The following is a 17327-nucleotide window of genomic DNA, read 5'->3' on the forward strand; positions in this document are numbered from 1 at the left end:
ATGGCACAACATCAAGGTGATAAGGAGAACCCTGTTTGGGAACTTTGCATGCACAAGCTCTGTCTCAGAATCTCTGAAAGTGGAGACAGGTTCAGAGAAGATGGTGGTGAGGTAGGTGGGAGTGGAGCCCAGTTTACCCTGTGCCCAGCTGGTACACCTAGCAGATCTTTTGAGGAACAGAGTGAACAGCCAACAAAATCCCAGCTTATATAAAGTTTGGAGGCCAAAAATTGCAGAGGACATTGAAAACCAAATGGTAATTGTGCTGGGATGGTAAGATCCCTGGGGTCGGTGCAGGGACCAAAGCTGCCACTGCCCCTGGCCTGGCATCTGCCACAGGAGGTGGGGAGGAGAGTTAGATCACCAGCTCCCTCCCCTACCAGAGTATGGAGGGAAGCCAGGCACCAGGAGGGACCTGGATGCTGGAAGTCACTGGGGAGAGTAGAGACAAAGTCAGAAACACACAAAGGCAGTACACATCCACTGGGACTGTGGACACCAGCACCAGAAAAATTGAGTTTCCAGGCAACACCTGGAGAAGGGAGGAGTTGGACTATGTTGGATCCTGACCTGGACCCAGTCTCTGGACTGGTTGGAAAATTGGGCTGTGTGAAAAACCATGTACTCGTTAAAAACGGGGACAGCTGCTTTTTAAGGAATTTTCCAGCAAAGGCTGGCTGGACCTGAGGGTGATTTCAGCTGCACATGCCCAGAGACTGGGTGGCTCAGTGGATTCTTGTCTCACTCTGTGCACCCAGAGGCTAATTGGAGGTTCACACTCAAGACAGTGCTGAGTGAAACAGCGCACCCTGAGATTGACTCATGTTGTGAGCAACTAAGTGGTTGATTTGAGCCTGGCAGCTCATGAGGACCTGGGCCTGAGGCTAGGGAGCTGTGAATATTGTGGCCCAGACCTGGTCCCTATCCTCTCAAAACCATAGGAAAGGAGAAAAGCTAAGCCCAGCCCCTCTTCCTGTTGCATCTAGGAAGACCAGCAGAACTCACTGAATAGGTTTAAAGTCAGCAGGAGACTTGTGTTTTACTTTTTGACTTCTCTCTCTTTATTTTTTTCTTTTTTTACTTCCCCCAAGAGAAAAAATAAGATGTAGAATTACAAAGGGTACAGAGACAGATCAAAGGGGGGAGCACAAGGCTAACTCCAAAAACTAAGAAACTGAGACAAATGTCACTTTGCTATCCCACAGAACTGCCATTTTATTGTTTATTAGTATATTTTAACTTATTAGTATTTTTATTTATTTATCTTTCTTATGTTTAGTTTTCCTCATTTTATTTATCTGTTTAATTGCATTGTTTGACTGGTTTTTCTTATTCTCCCTTTATTGTACTTTAATTTTCCTCCTTTCACTTCACCCATGTTCCAATAACACACAACTCTTGATTGGGTACTTTGTATTCTGGGTATCCAAATCATATATTTCTTGTCATATTATTCTAGTTCCAGTACTATTGTAAATAATTATTGTTCCATGCAATTGTATATACTATACAGCAACCCTCCATGATCTTAGCCCACTTTATTTTAATCCTGAACATCATTATTGTTGTGGTTAACTCTGTTCTTTCTTACACTGCACCTATTTTCTTTACTTTAATCTCACTATATCTCATCACCTAACCTTGCAGAAGTGTTCTGTTTTCTGGATTCAGCTCACAATCCTCCTCCCCTGTAACAAGAGTCTTATCTCTCTTTCACTTTCATAAAAAGTGGCTAGTTGGGTGAAATATCACAGTTAATGCTATACTTATCTAAAGAAATTCATCTCTCTTCTCTGCTTGCTGGTACTTTAAATCCCATAGAACACTCTTCTGCTGTCTTTAAACCACTTTGCCTACCTCCTGCCACTGATCACATATAAGAATAGTTGGGAGCTAGGAACATCAGTATACCTGCCAGAGGGGAAAAACCACCAATAAAGGAAACACTAAAAGGTAAAAACCCAGGTACAACAAGAGAGCCCATACAAATGGAAGAAAGGGCAAACTTAGAGGGTCCAGTCAAGGAGATCAGAGACCACACTACTGAACCTCGTAGAATTCCTACCATAGAAGTTCACTCTACAAAGGGAGCTAGCAAACCAAAACATCAAGAAGGACAGAAACAAACAAAAATAGTCAACTAAAATAGGGAGACAGAAAAACAACCTGCAATCAAAAGGAATGAAAGACTCCCCACTAGAAGAACTAAACAAAATGAAAGTAACCAAACTATCAGATATAGCATTCAAATTAATGGTTATAAAAATGCTCAAGGAGCTCACAGATAACTACAAGGAACTGAGTGAGAACCACATCAGCATGAAAAAGGAAATAGAAAATATAGACAAAAACAAGGAATAAATGAACAATAAAATCTTCAAAATAAAAAAAACACATTAAAAGGAATTACAAGCAGGCTTGGAGAGGCAGAGGATCAAATAAGCGAGCTGGAGGACAAGGTAGAGAAAAACACCCAGATAGAGTAAGAAAAGGAAAAAAATCAGAAAGAACAAACAGGTGGTAAGGAAGCTGCAAGACAACATGAAACGTAATAACATCTGTATAATAGGGATGCCAGAAGGAGAAGAAAAGCAAGGGATAGGAAACCTGGTCGAAAAAGTAATGATGGAAAACTGCCCTAATTTAATGAGAGAAAAAGTCACACAAATCCAGGAAACACAAGGAATCCCAATCAAAATGAACCCAAAGAGGCCCACTTCAAGACACATCATCATTAAAATGGCAAAATTCGAAGACAAAGAAAGAATCTTAAAGGCAGCAAGGGAGAGATATAAAGTGACATACCAGGGAACCCAGATAAGGCTAGCAGCTGATTTCTCAGTGGAAACATTGTAAGCCAGAAGAGAATTGCTAGAAGTACTCCAAGTTATGAAAATCAGAGGCCTGCAACCAAGATTACTCTACCCAGAAAGGCTCTCAATTAAAATGGAAGGCCAAATAAGAAGCTTCCCAGACAGGAGAAGTCTAAAAATATACACCTCCACCAAACCAAGTCTGTAGGAGATGCTAAAGGGCCTGATTTAAGAAAAGGGAGAAAAACAGTGAGAGAGAAAAGAACACAGGTATGAAAAAATGTCAATGAATAAGTACCTATCAATAAAAACCATAAATGTGAGCAAATTAAATGTTCCATTTACAGACATAGAATACCTGAATGGGTAAGAAAGCATGACCAACAAATATGCTGCCTAAAGAGAAACCTACCTCAGATCAAAGGACCTACACAGACTGAAAGTGAAGAGCTGGAAAAAATATTCCAAGAAAATAGGAAAAAAATAAGCTGGGATAGCAATACTCATATCAGACAAAATAGACTTCAAGAAAAGGGACATAAAAGGAGACCAGAGGACTTCCACCAAGATGGAGGCATAGGTGGAGACATCGTGCTTTCTCACACAACCAAGTTTAGAGACAACAAAATATTAGCAACAGAAAACACAGCCAGAACACAGAAAATTGAAGTTTTCAGAAGTCTGATAACAACAAATGCTTCAGCCTGATCGGTAAGAGGGGTGAAACCAGCAGCTGGCAGAGTGGGGTTGCATAGGAAAACTTGGTCAGACAGACTCAGGCACGCGGATCCCAGGTGTGGGGTTGCAAAGGGCAGACCCAGTGAGCGACCCAGTGAGCGACCCAGTGAGCGACCAGCAGATCCAGCAAGGGTGAAGGGCAGCGGGTTGACTGTGCTCGTGCATTCCTACACAGATAGACCAGCAAGGGAGTGGGCAGTGAGACAGGACTGAGTGGTTCCCAGCAACAGAAGGCAGCAGAGACAGCCGCTATTTCCCCAGCTCTGACCCTGCCCCCACATACAGCCTCACAACCCAGTGACCTGAGTGGCCCTACCCTGGTTAACACCTAAGGCTTCACTCCTCACCCAGCAGCGGGAAGCAGGAGAGGGGGACGCCATTTCCCCACTTTGACCCCGCCTCCACAAACAGTGTCACAACCCAGTGACCAGCCCTGGTGGCCCCGCCCTGCCTCTAAGTCTCTGCTCCTCATACTTAATGGGCGTGAACAGACCAAAAAACGGCTTGAGAAGATCTCAAAGCCCCAGAGCCCATAAAACTAAGTGACAAAGAAATAGCCAAACTTTCAGATGCACAGTTCAAAACACTGGTGATCAGGATGCTCACAGAACTGGTTGATTTTAGTCACAAATTAGAGGAACATATGAAAGCTAAACTAATTGAAATGAATGCCAATGCACAGGAAACCAATACTAATGGAAAGGAAACTGGGACTCAAGTCAAAGGAGTGGACCAGAAGGAGGGAAAAAAATGACCAAACTGAAAAGGATGAAGAAACAAGAATTCAAAAAAGTGAGGAGAGACTTAGGAACCTCCAGGACATCTTTAAACATTCCAACCTGCGAATTATAGGGGTATCAGAAGGGGGAAAGGAACAGCCACCAGTGGAAAACTTATTTGAATAAATAATAAAGGAGAATTTTCCCAATCTGGAAAAGGAAATAGACTTCCAGGAAATCCAAGAAGCTCAGAGAGTCCCAAAGAAGTTGGACCCAAGAAGGAACACACAAAGGCACATCATAATTACATTAGCCAAGATTAAAATGAAAGAGAGAATCCTAGAAGCAGCAAGAGCTAAGGGGACAGTTACCTACAAAGGAGTTCCCATCAGACTGTCAGCTGATTTCTCAAAAGAGACCTTACAGGCAAGAAGGGGCTAGAAAGAGGTATTCCAAGTCATGAAATCCAAAGACCTACATCCAAGATTGATCTATCCAGCAAAACTTTCATTTAGAATGGAAGGGCAGATAAAGTGCTTCTCAGATAAGATCAAATTCAAGGAGTCCATCATCACCAAGCCCTTACTATATGAAATGTTAAAGGGACTTACCCAAGAAAAAGAAGATAAAAAATATGAACAGTGAAAGGACAGCAAACTCACAGTTATTAACAACCACATCTAAAACAAAAGCAAGCTAAAAGGACAGCTAGATCAGGAGCAGAACCATAGAAATGAAGATCTCATGGATGGTTAGCAACAGGGGAGTGGGAGGAGAAGGGGGGAGAAGGTACAGAAAATAAGTAGCATAGATGGTAGGTAGACAATAGATAGGGGGAGGGCAAGAATAATATGGGAAATATAGAATCCAAAGAACTTGAGACACATGGTCATAAACGAAAGGGGGGAATGGTAGGGGTGGGTGGGTGCATGGTGGAGGGGAATGAAGGGGGGGAATAGAACAACTGTAATGGCATAATCAATAAAGTAAAAATTTAAAACAGAGACCAGAAGGTCACTTCATAATACTCAAGGGAAGAATCCACCAAGAAGACATAAACATTGTAAAATATATGCACCAAACATAGGAGCACCCAAACACATAAAGAAAATCTAAGAGAACTTCAAGTTAGATATTGACAGCAACACAATTATAGTCTGGAATTTCAATACCCCACTGTAAAAAATGGACAGGTCTTCCAAACAAAATATCAACAAATATATTGTGCATTGAATAATACCCTAGATCAAATGAACTTATCTGATATATATAGAGAGAGAGCCGTCAACCCCAAATAAAGAAAATCTGCATTCTTTTCAAATGCACATGAAACATTTTCAAAGATAGACCACATGATAGGACACAGAAGAAGCCTTGACAAATTAAAGAAAATTGAAATCATATCATGCATTTTCTCCAACCACAAGGAACTGAAACTAGAAACTGATCTCAAGAAAAAAACTCAAAAACACTGAAACTCGTGGAGATTGAATAGATGCTATTAAACAATGCATGGGTAAAAAATGAGATTAAGAAAGAAATAAAAAAAATTCTGGAAACAAATGAAAATAAACACACAACAATGCAAAAATTATGGGACACAGTGAATGCAGTCCTGAGAGAGAAGTTCACAGTGATACAGGCATACCTGAAAAAATAGAAACATCTCAAATAAACAACCTAATCCTATACCTATAAGAATTTGAAGAACAAGAAAAAAGATATCTCAGAGCAAGTAGAAGGAAGGAAATAACCAAGATCAGAGCAGAACTAAATGACATAAAGACTAAAAGCACAATTCTAAGCATCAATAAATCCAGGGGCTGGTTCATTGAAAAGATAAACAAAATCAACAAGTGTTGGAGCCCAAGAGGCCTGTGAGGGGTCAAGGATAGGGTCTAGCACTGCGGGTGTGGTGACTGGGCCTGGTTTCCGGCCTTGGGGCTATCTTGAGTTGTATCAGTTCTCTGACCCCTTGAAAAACTAGCCGCTTCTCCCAGCAACTCATATCTTTGGCTTGTGCATCATGTACCCAGAAAGTATGTTAGCTTGGGAACCTCCGGACTCTAAGGGAAGAGATAAACTTTGTAGGTCAAGGAAGTGAGCTACGTGCCAGAAGGCTTCTCCTTTGTATCCAAGATTGTATATAAGCCAGAAGACTGCGCAATAAACTTGCCTTATGCCAGCAGAGCATTTGGTCCTCTCCTTTATTTCAGTCCCTCGCTCAGCCTCACGACCACCCTTGCTGCGGGCTGCGGCAGAGTGGCGCCCGGAACAGGGACCTGAAGAGTCCAGAATCGTGAGGATTTGAGATTCCCGAGAGGACTGCTGCTACGGGGGCCCGGTAAGTTAAAAGTAAAAAGTAGCAGGGAGCGGTGTAGGAGAGCATAATAATGGGGAATTCCCACTCTTCCGAAAGGGAGTTGTTTGAACAAGTATTGTGCACCCTATTAAGGGGACGAGGTGTCACAACCTCTAAGGGGCAAATCCATCGTTTTGTGGATTTTGTCCAACAAGTATGTCCTTGGTTTTCTGAAGAGGGAACGATCAATATTGACACTTGGAGGAAGATTGGGGAGCAGATTCGAGAGCATTACCGAGCTCACGGTCCTGAAAAGACTCCCGTTGATGCCTTCTCCTTGTGGTCCCTAGTGAAGGATTGTTTGAAAGGGGACTTTGAGTTAGATAAATGGGAAAAAGGGACTAGAGGCAGTCCCACTCTGCGGGCTACACGCTCTGCAGAGGATTTCTTTAACAACCCCCCGCCTCTGCCATCTGCACCTCCGCTGCCGCCGTGGCATGAACAATCAAATGTTGAGCTTGAGGGTCTTGAATCTAGAGATCCAGACCCTGCGGAGGTCAATTGGGACGATCTAGAGGAACGAACGGCGGCTTATGATCCCCCTCATGGAGCGTTTGTTGCCACTGAGGCTAAAGAAAATAAGAAGGATAAGCCAGAGCCGGCTGTGCTCTTTAAAGATCTTTTACAGTTGTTGCACTCCCTTCAGGAGCAGGCTCAGGGCTCTGGGAAAGATGTTGCAAATAGAGAACTGACCTCTGTTTCTGAGGATCCTATGTTTCCCAGAGACCCCACTTCTCCATTAGTAGCTCGAGTGGGGTTCCGCCCGCATCCTCCTCGCGAGGACGCTGTAGCGTCACCTTTGCAGACTGCGCTGCGGAGCGCTCCGTGAGGGAGAATCAATAGATGGTTTCTCCCCCGAGAGACAGATTTTCCCTGTCCTTCAGAGGCAGAATGATCAAGGCCAACAGTGGCGAGATTATGAGCCTATTCCTTATAAGATTTTGAAGGAGTTAAAATTAGCCTGTGCCCAATATGGGGCTACCGCCCCCTTCACCATTGCTACCATGGAAACTATCGCGAGCGTTGCTCTTCCCCCGCAAGATTGGAAAACTATGTGTAAGGCAGTGTTAACTGGGGGTGATTATTTGTTATGGCTTGCTGAATATCACGAGAGCTGTGAGCGACAAGCTAGGTCTGAAGCTGCTCGCAGGCTTGGAATAACATGAGAGGCAGCTAGAAAGCTGGTGCAGGAGCAGCTTGCTGCCGGACATATTGAACCTTCCACGTCGCCATGGAATTCTCCTATATTTGTTATCAAAAAGAAGTCAGGAGAGTGGAGGCTCCTTCAAGATTTGAGGAGAGTAAATGCTTCCATGTTCCCCATGGGTGCGTTGCAGCCTGGACTTCCATCTCCTGCTGCCATCCCTCCATCTACTTATAAAATTGTGATTGACTTAAAAGACTGTTTTTATACTATTCCACTGTTCTCTTCTGATTGTCAGCGATTTGCTTTTAGTGTTCCCTCCACTAATCTTCAAGAACCAATGTTAAGATTTCAATAGAAAGTTTTACCTCAGGGTATGGCTAATAGTCCTACCTTGTGTCAGAAGTTTGTGCAGCAAGCTATTCAGGGAACACGAGATAAGTTCCCCTCAGTTTTAGTCATTCATTATATGGATGATATCTTGCTAGCGCATTCCAATCATGACCTCTTGATTTTAGCATTTTCCAGGATGAAACAAGATTTAGCCGTTTTCGGTCTGCAAATAGCAGCTGATGAGATCCAAAGCGCTTACCCTTACTCCTATCTTGGATACCAACTTAAGCCCCTAACTTTTTCGCCTCAAAAATTGCAGATTGATACTTCGCACCTACGGACTTTGCATGATTTTCAGACCCTACTAGGAGAAATCAACTGGATACGCCCATCTTTGAAACTTACCACCGGCGACCTTAAGCCTCTTTTTACCTTACTTAACGGAGATTCCAATCCTGCCTCTCCTCGAGCGCTCACTCTGAGCGCACGGCAGGCCCTACGGCTAGTGGAAGACGCTCTTCAGTCCGCCCAATTGTCTTACTGTGATATTTCACAACCTTGGTCCTTGTTAATCATACCTTCTTCTATCGCCCCGACAGGAGCTCTCTACCAGCATAGAGTACTCCAGTAGATTCACGGCCTGGCAACGCCAAAGAAGGCGCTTGCCTCTTATGCCTCGTTAGTAGCCGAGCGAGTTCAGCAGGGACGCAAAGTGTCTATCCAAATCTTAGGACGAGACCCTCCTGTTATAGTCATACCATATACTTCTGAGCAGTTTTCCTGGCTAATGAAAATGAATGATTCTTTTCCATTGGCCTTTGAAGGCTTCTCAGGACAGGTCTCTCATCATTTCCCAAAAGACAACATTTTGCATTTTGCCTCTCAAGCCCATTTTACTTTCCCAAAAATCTCTCCCTCATCCCTTTAACTTCCGCCGTCAATTTATTCACAGATGGTTCATCTAATGGACGCGCTATTCTAATTACCACAGAAAAATCCCAGGTTTGGCAGGTCGCCTCCAGTTCTGCTCAAGAAGTTGAACTCTTTGCTGTTCATCAAGCCTTCCTCCTTATCCCTGAACCTTTTAATCTTTACTCTGACAGTCAATATATTGTCCATGCGTTAACTGTTTTGGAAACTGTCCCTTTAATCACAACTTCTAATCGTACGGTTCTCCAGTTATTCCACTTCATCCAGCAATTGCTTCGACAGCGAAAAGCCCCCTGCTTTGTTGGTCACCTTCGGAGACATTCATCTCTTCTAAGACCTTTGGCGACATCGAATGCGCTCGCAGACTCCCATACTCACGTCTTTCTTTTGCAGCAGCAACGTGCTCAACAATCCCATGCCCTTTCACCACCAATCTGCCCGATCTCTTCGGTATCAATTTCAGCTTACCCGAGAGGCGGCACGACAGATTGTTAAGTTGTGCTCAACCTGTTCTCAGCTGCTTCCAGTACCCCATTTTGGTATTAACCCCCGAGGTCTCAAGCCTAACGATCTCTGGCAAATGGATGTTACGCATTGCCCCTCCTTTGGCACACTTCGATATCTACATGTCACTATTGATACTTGTTCTCATTTCCTTTTCGCCTCCCCTCTATCAGGCGAAAACGTTCGCAGTATAATCTCTCATTTACTATCTTGCCTTTCAATACTTGGTATCCCCAAAATTTTGAAGACTGACAACGCCCCTGCCTATACCAGTAAAGCCTTCGCCTCTTTCTGTACTTCCTTTCAAATCCTTCATAAAACAGGTATCCCTCATAACCCTCAAGGACAAGGAGTCATCGAACGAGCGCACCTTTCTCTCAAACAACAATTTGCTAAACTAAAAGGGGGGAGATGGTATAGCCCCCACTCTCCAAAACTGCTTGTATCTCATTCCTTATTTGTTTTAAATTTCTTAACTTTAGATTCGGATGGGCGCTCTGCGGCGGACAGACACTGGGGGGCCGCGCATGCGGCACTACCCTCAAGTATTTTGGAAAGACCCCATAGATGGGTCTCGGCATGGCCCTGACCCGGTACTAGTTTGGGGCCGAGGGCATGTTTGTGTTTTTCCCACAGACGCTGAGTACCCACGGTGGTTGCCCGAGAGGTGTGTCCGCCATGCCCAAGAGCAAGATAAAGAAGCTCCAGAGAAGACTCGCGGTCATGTTACTGAGGCACCGGAGAGCCCAGAGGAGACTCCAGCGGTTAGCGCTGATCTTGAGCCTCCTGTGGATACTGAAAACTCAAGTGAAGGCTGAAGAATATTGGGCCTTCCTTCCCAATCCTCCCGTCCTGCATCCAGTTACTTAGGAGGACAATGATTTTGTGCCTGTTTATGTGAACAATACCCAGGTCTTAGGCCCGCCATCTTCCGGGCATATCTTGCCCGTGTCAGCTAAGTATAATTATACCAGCCTGTCTACTACTCAACCCATTTGCTTTTCTTCGACCCCAAGAAATTGTACTCTTATCTCCAGGTATACTGATTGGGATAGTAATTTCACTGATGGACCTCATTGGGGTGTGGACATGCTTTATCTTCATAGAAATGTGAGCACCACTACTGTTAGCCAGGGGTCCCCTCCTCCTGACATCCCGGTATGCAAGCAGAGAACGCCCTCTCAGAGCCAGTGGGGCACGGCATGGAGAGTTTGCCATCTTAACCATACCGTTTGTGATCAAGGGATTTGTGACTGGAGTGATTACCGAGAAGGGACCTACAGGCCCATGAACCTGCTGTATGGAATATGGACAAAGAATAATCGGACCTATCAGACTATGCTTTGGAAGGCTGTCGCCTCCCTCCAATATGTCACCGTAGCCAAGAGAAAAGTAGTTTGGATGCATATAGGAACACAAGACGCTATCTCCGTAGACGGAACCCAGAAAAATGTATCTGTCATAGCTTGTGTACCTGATCCCTTCGTGTTTATTGCAGGGGATTTACAGCTTGCTCAGAATACCATGTATAATCTAACCTGTCATGATTGCATTTTAACCAATTGTCTTAATTCCTCCTTAAATGTGAGCTGCTCGAGCAAACGTAAGTAATGAGGATCCTCTTTTGCATTTGAAGTCTAGACTGTTTGACCCTGAGGTGGTAAGGCGAGACGTTGCCGGAAGCCCACCCAGGGGCTCCCAAAGGAGGGGACGCCCTCAGGAGTAGCGACTAGGTCACTTTTGGTTTGGATGCGTGAGAACCGCTGTTTGCCTGTATGAGAAGAAATTAGGTTCGCTTGTGTAAGAAGAGAAACTATGTCTGTGCCGGTGTCAGTCTTTGTTTGTTACAGCTATGTCAGTGTCTGTGTTTCTATGTCTAGTTTGTGATTTTTGTCTCTGAGCGTGTTTGTAAGCCAAATCAACGGCTTGTACGTTGATCTAAAGCAACAGAAATTGGATATGACCAAAAACGAAATTCCACTATATTATATAAAGTAAAAAAGGGGGAGATGTTGGAGCCCAAGAGGCCTGTGAGGGGTCGAGGATAGGGTCTAGCACTGCGGGTGTGGTGACTGGGCCTGGTTTCCGGCCTCGGGGCTATCTTGGGTTGTAACAGTTCTCTGACCCCTTGAGAAACTAGCCGCTTCTCCCAGCAACTCATATCTTTGGCCTGTGCATCATGTACCCAGAAAGTATGTTAGCTTGGGAACCTCCAGACTCTAAGGGAAGAGATAAACTTTGTAGGTCAAGGAAGTGAGCTACGTGCCAGAAGGCTTCTCCTTTGTATCCAAGATTGTATATAAGCCAGAAGACTGCGCAATAAACTTGCCTTATGCCAGCAGAGCATTTGGTCCTCTCCTTTATTTCAGTCCCTCGCTCAGCCTCACAACCACCCTTGCCGCAGCGGGCTGCGGCAAACAAGCCTTTAAGCAGACTCATCAAGAAAAAAAGAGGGAGGACCCAAATAAACACAATCAGACATGAAAGAGGAGAGATTATGACTGATACCACAGAAATACAAAGGATTGTAAGAAATTACTATGAAGACTGTATGCCAAGAAATTTGAAAACCTAGGTGAAGTGGACAAATTTCTAGAAAAATATAATCTTCTAAAACTCAAGAAAAAGCAGAAAGTCTTACCAGATCAATAACAACTGATGAAATTGAAGCAGTAATAAAAAAATTCCAGACACACAAAAGCCCTGGATCAGATGGTTTCAAGGGTAATTTTATAAAGCATTTAAGGAAGAGCTAACCCCTATCCTTCACAGACTATTCCAAAAAAAATCCAAGAAGATGGAAGACTTCCAAACTCTTTTTATGAAGTCAGCATCATCCTAATCCCAAAAGCAGATAAAGACACAACAACAAAAGAAAACTTCAGGCCAATATTTCAGATGAACATAGATGCTAAAATCCTCAACAAAATATTGGCAAACTGCATTCAGCAATACATTAGAAAGATCATACACTATTCCCAAGTGTGATTCATCCAAGGGATGCAGAGATGGTACAATATTCGCAAATCAGTAAATGTAATACATCACATAAACAAAAGCAGAGACAAAAATTACATGATCATACAAACAGATGCCTGAAAAGCATTTGATAAGGTACAGCACCCATTTATGATTAAAACACTCAGCAAAGTAAGACTAGAGGGAGCATTCCTCAACATAATAAAGGCCATATATGAGAGATCTACAGCCTACGTCTTATGCAATGGGCAAAAGCCAAAAACTTTCCCAGTAAGATCAGGAACAAGATAAGGTTATCCACTTTCACCACTTCTATTCAACATCGTATTGGAAGTCCTAGGCGCAACAATCAGACAAGCAAAGGAAAGAAAATAAAAGGCACCCAAATTGGAAAAGAAGAAACAAAACTGTCATTATTTGCAGATGACATGATAGTGCACATAGAAAATCCTATGGACTCCACCTAAAAGCTACTCAACCTAATAAGTAAATTTGGAAAAACAGTGGACACAAAGTCAATATTCAGAAATCAAAGGCATTTTTGTATACCAACAATGAAATATCAGAAACATAAATCAGGAAAAATTCCATTTGATATAGAAAAATAAAATATCTAGGAATAAACCTCACCAAGAAGGTAAAAGACCTACATTCAGAAAACTACACAACACTGAAGAAAGAAACTCAGGAAGACACAAACAAATGGAAACATATACCGTGTTCATGGATCAGAAGAATTAACATCATCAAAATGTCCATACTACCCAAAGCAATTTATAGATTCAATGCAATCCCTATTAAAGTACCAATGGCATATTTCACAGATATAGAACAAACACTTCAAAAATTTATATGGAACCATATATGGCATGAAGAGCTGCAACAATCTGAGAAAAAAGAACAAAGTACAAGGGAATCACAATACCTGATGTCAAACTGCATTACAAGACCACTGTAATCAAAACAGCCTGGTACTGGAATAAGAACAGACACATGGATTAATGGAACGAAACATAGAGCCCAGAAATAAATCCAGGTCTCTACAGTCAATTAATATTCAACTAAGGGGGCAACAGCATAAAATTGAGCAAAAACACCCTCTTGAACAAATGGTGTTGGGAGAGCTGGACAGCTACATGCAAAAAACTGAAACTTGACCACCAACTTACACCATACACAAAAATTAATTCAAGGGAGATAAAAGACTTAAATATAAGTTGTGATACCATAAAAGTCCTTCAGGATAACATAGGCAAGAAAATCTCATATATTCCATGCAGCAATATTTTCACTTGATATGTCCCCTAAAGCAAAGGCCATAAAGAAAAAAAAAAAAAACAAATGGGACCTCCTCAAATTGAAAACCTTCTACATGGCTAAAGAAAACAGCATTAAAATGACAAGAGAACCAACCATACAGGAAAACATATTTGCCAATGATACTGACCTCCAGAATATATAAAGAACACACACAACTCCACTCTAAGAAGACAAGCGACCCGATTAAAAAATGGGCAAAGGGCTCAGACACTTCTCCAAGGAAGACATACAGAAGATCCAGAGACACATGAAAAGATTCTCAGTATTGCTAGCATAGAAGAGATGCAAATTAAAACCACAATTAGTTACCACTTCACACCGGTAAGAATGGCCATCATAAACAAATCAACAAACAATAAGTGCTGGAGAGGTTGTGGAGAAAAGGGAACCCTAGTGCACTGTTGCTGGGATTACAGACTGGTGTAACCACTACGGAAAATAGTTTGGAATTTCCTCAGAAAACTAAAAATGGAACTGTCTTTTGACCTGGCAATTCCACTGGTGGGAGTATACCCTAAGAATCCTGAAATACAAATTCAAAAGAACCTATGCATCCTAATGTTCATAGCAGCACTATTTACAATAGCCAAGTGCTGGAAGCAACCTAGGTGCCCACCAGTTAATGAATGGATCAAAAAACAATGGTACATTTACACAATGGAATTCTATTTAGCAGAAAGAACAAAGGATCTCCTACCCTTTTCAACAGCATGGGTGGAACTGGAGAGCATTATGCTGAGTGAAATAAGCCACATGGTGAAAGACAAATACCATATGATCTCACCTTTAACAAGAACATAATCAACAAAACAAACAAACAATCAAAATATAACCAAAGACACTGAAATTGAGAACAGGCTGACCTTTAGCAGAGGGGAAAGCAAGGGGATAATGGGGGGAAAGACTGAAGGGTTTAGGAGAACAATTATAAAGGACACATGGACAATTACAAGGTGGGGGAGGAAACAGGAGAAGGAGTTGGGAAGGGCTGGGGTGGTGGGGAAGGGTGGGAGGAAAAGGCAGAGAACTGTATTTGAACAATAAAAAATGTTAAAATAATAAAAAATTAAAAATTAAATAAAAAAAAGGAGTGGAGACAGGCCAACATGGGAAGCCAAAGTCCTGGTGGGGCTCACAGGCCAGGTCCTGTGTTTTCCAAAATCAGATAAAACATCAGGTACTTTGGCATCAGGAGAAATGAAAATTGCCATCCACCTCACAGTTCGTGGGGCTAAGGCAGAGGAGGAAATCCTGGAGAAAAGTCTAAAGGTGAAAGAGTACAAGTGGTGAAAGAGTACAAGTTGTGAAAAAATAACCTGTCAGATCCTGGAAACTGTGATTTTTGGATGCAGGAACACATTGATCTGGGGATCAAATATGATCCAAGCATTGGTGTCTGTGGCCTGGACTTCTATGTGGTGCTGAAGAGGCCAGGTTTCAGCATCACAGACAGCAAACACAGGAGAGGCTGCATTAGGGCCAAACATAGAATTAGCAGAGAAGATCATGTGCTGTTTTCAGCAGAAGTATGATGGGATCATCCTTCCTCATACCAGCCTTTTTATAATGAGGAACAAGTACAGGTAAGGAGATTTGGAATTCAAGGGAAAGAAAATGTAGGTTAGGGATTTGGAATTCAAGAAAGAGGTAAATCTGATAAAAGCTGCAGTCTGGCAATTTCCCTAACATCCATTCATCCATTGACTGGTGACTTTCTGTCTGGGTCCTGTATTCTGTGTCCTGTGTCCCAGTGATTCTCTTCATCTGTGTCCTGGGCTGCGGGATGTCTCTCTTTGTACCATGATGGCTCAAATACCATCTTGATTGATTGCAATCTTATTGGGACACAAAGGTGAAATTGCTTGTGGTTTCCTGGAGTCAGGGTGAGCCATACCTTCAGTTCCTGAAGCAATAAATTTTTACATACATTAACTACTAAGCCTATTGTCATAAGCATCTGTACATGATATAGTCTTTCCTATAAGTCAGCCAGTCACCTGCTCAGCTAGCTGCCTGCTGAACAGCATAGCACCAAGGAACACACAAGAGTCACACACAGAAACTGCTATTCACTCAACTTTTTTATTGAATGTAAGTTCACTCAAAGTAGAACATCAACCTACATTAATATTCTACTTACACGTTAACAATATAAGAGGAATATAACACAGACACACAGCAATCAATTGGGGCAAATGAACCAGAGTCTCAGTCTGCAGGTCTGGGAGGTAGCACGGTGGACAAGGGAGTTGTCAGCATCTTGCAAGGAAGGACCTGTTGAACCAGGTGGGCAGCAGGGCAGGTGAAGTCCAGCAGGGAAGAGCCTCTGGTGGCCAATGCTAAGGGAGATCAGCATGGCATGGAGCAGCACTCTGCTGTGTGGAGCTTGCCGGTCTCAGCAGTTGTCTGGAAAGTATCCCCAATTATACCTTGAAAGTGGTGTACTCCACCATTCTGGGTCTTTTTGATAAGTGTCTTGACACCCTTGCTGGCAAGTGTGGAATTTCCCCAGAAGCCTATCTCTGGGTGTTCCCACTTTGCAGACATGGCTACTCTGACCATGTGTGCAAATATTTTAAGCATGTCTCCTTGCCAAACATGTATGCTTTGACCACGTGGGCAGATTTTTTCCTTGCCAGATATGTTTACTCTGACTTAGGTAATTTCCCTCTTAAACTAAACTGGCATGGCTGGCTGACAGCCATTTTAGTTGACATAAGTGACTCCACTTTGTTCTATATGAATTATGCTATCTTGATTGGACCAATGCCAATTTATTGGTCCTGCTCTCCACACTTACTATTACCTAAAACTAAAATTTTCCTACTCTTGATTCCCCCATTAGAGAGAGTTTACTTACTTAGAAAAAACACATCAACTTCTTCTTGTGATCGACAATTCCTTAGATGTTTTAAGATGTAATGATGTGTCTGTTTGATTAGTTCTTCTAGAGACTGAGGTTCGCAGCTTCTTTAACTTGTTCACCACACGGACCTTCAAAATGTACTGAGTAGTCTTGGTTTTCAACCATCTCTTTCAGTGAAGCACCTACAACTACATTTAATTCATCATCTCCAGAATGATAAATACAAAGTCACAGTACAAAAGGAAGTTTTCTCAATTTGAACACTAAATCACTACAAATGAAGTTAAAGGTGTTGTAGCCTTTTGTTTTGTTCTTTTATATTTGTTTTTTTTTTTGAGCAGCATGTCCGTTCACTTCCTCATTTTATCAAAACTAGTAACTAAATAAAGCCTCCTGCCAATCTCAAATCCTTTTGAAAGTATGTATCCTTTTCAAAATAAAAATACAAAAGTTTATACACAGATCTCCTGTATTGTATCCCTTTGGCTTCAACTCACCATTACAGCCCTTATGACCTCTATGTCCCCAGATTGTTGGTCAATATGATATACAGAAACACAGAATGATCTCTTGTGCCACAAGGACTTTGTACTTACTGTTCTCTCTGACTGAAGACATT

The 17327-nt window shown here is 42.5% G+C and overlaps 1 pseudogene; it reads left to right on the plus strand.

Annotated features, from left to right (window-relative positions):
* On the plus strand, positions 1-15429 carry LOC128627846 (60S ribosomal protein L11-like; annotated as a pseudogene).
* Positions 15430-17327: the final 1898 nt, after the last annotated feature.

Source organism: Artibeus jamaicensis, unplaced genomic scaffold (genome assembly GCF_021234435.1).
Source record: "Artibeus jamaicensis isolate MK-2021 breed Jamaican fruit bat unplaced genomic scaffold, CSHL_Jam_final contig_476, whole genome shotgun sequence".
Lineage (NCBI taxonomy): Eukaryota > Metazoa > Chordata > Mammalia > Chiroptera > Phyllostomidae > Artibeus > Artibeus jamaicensis.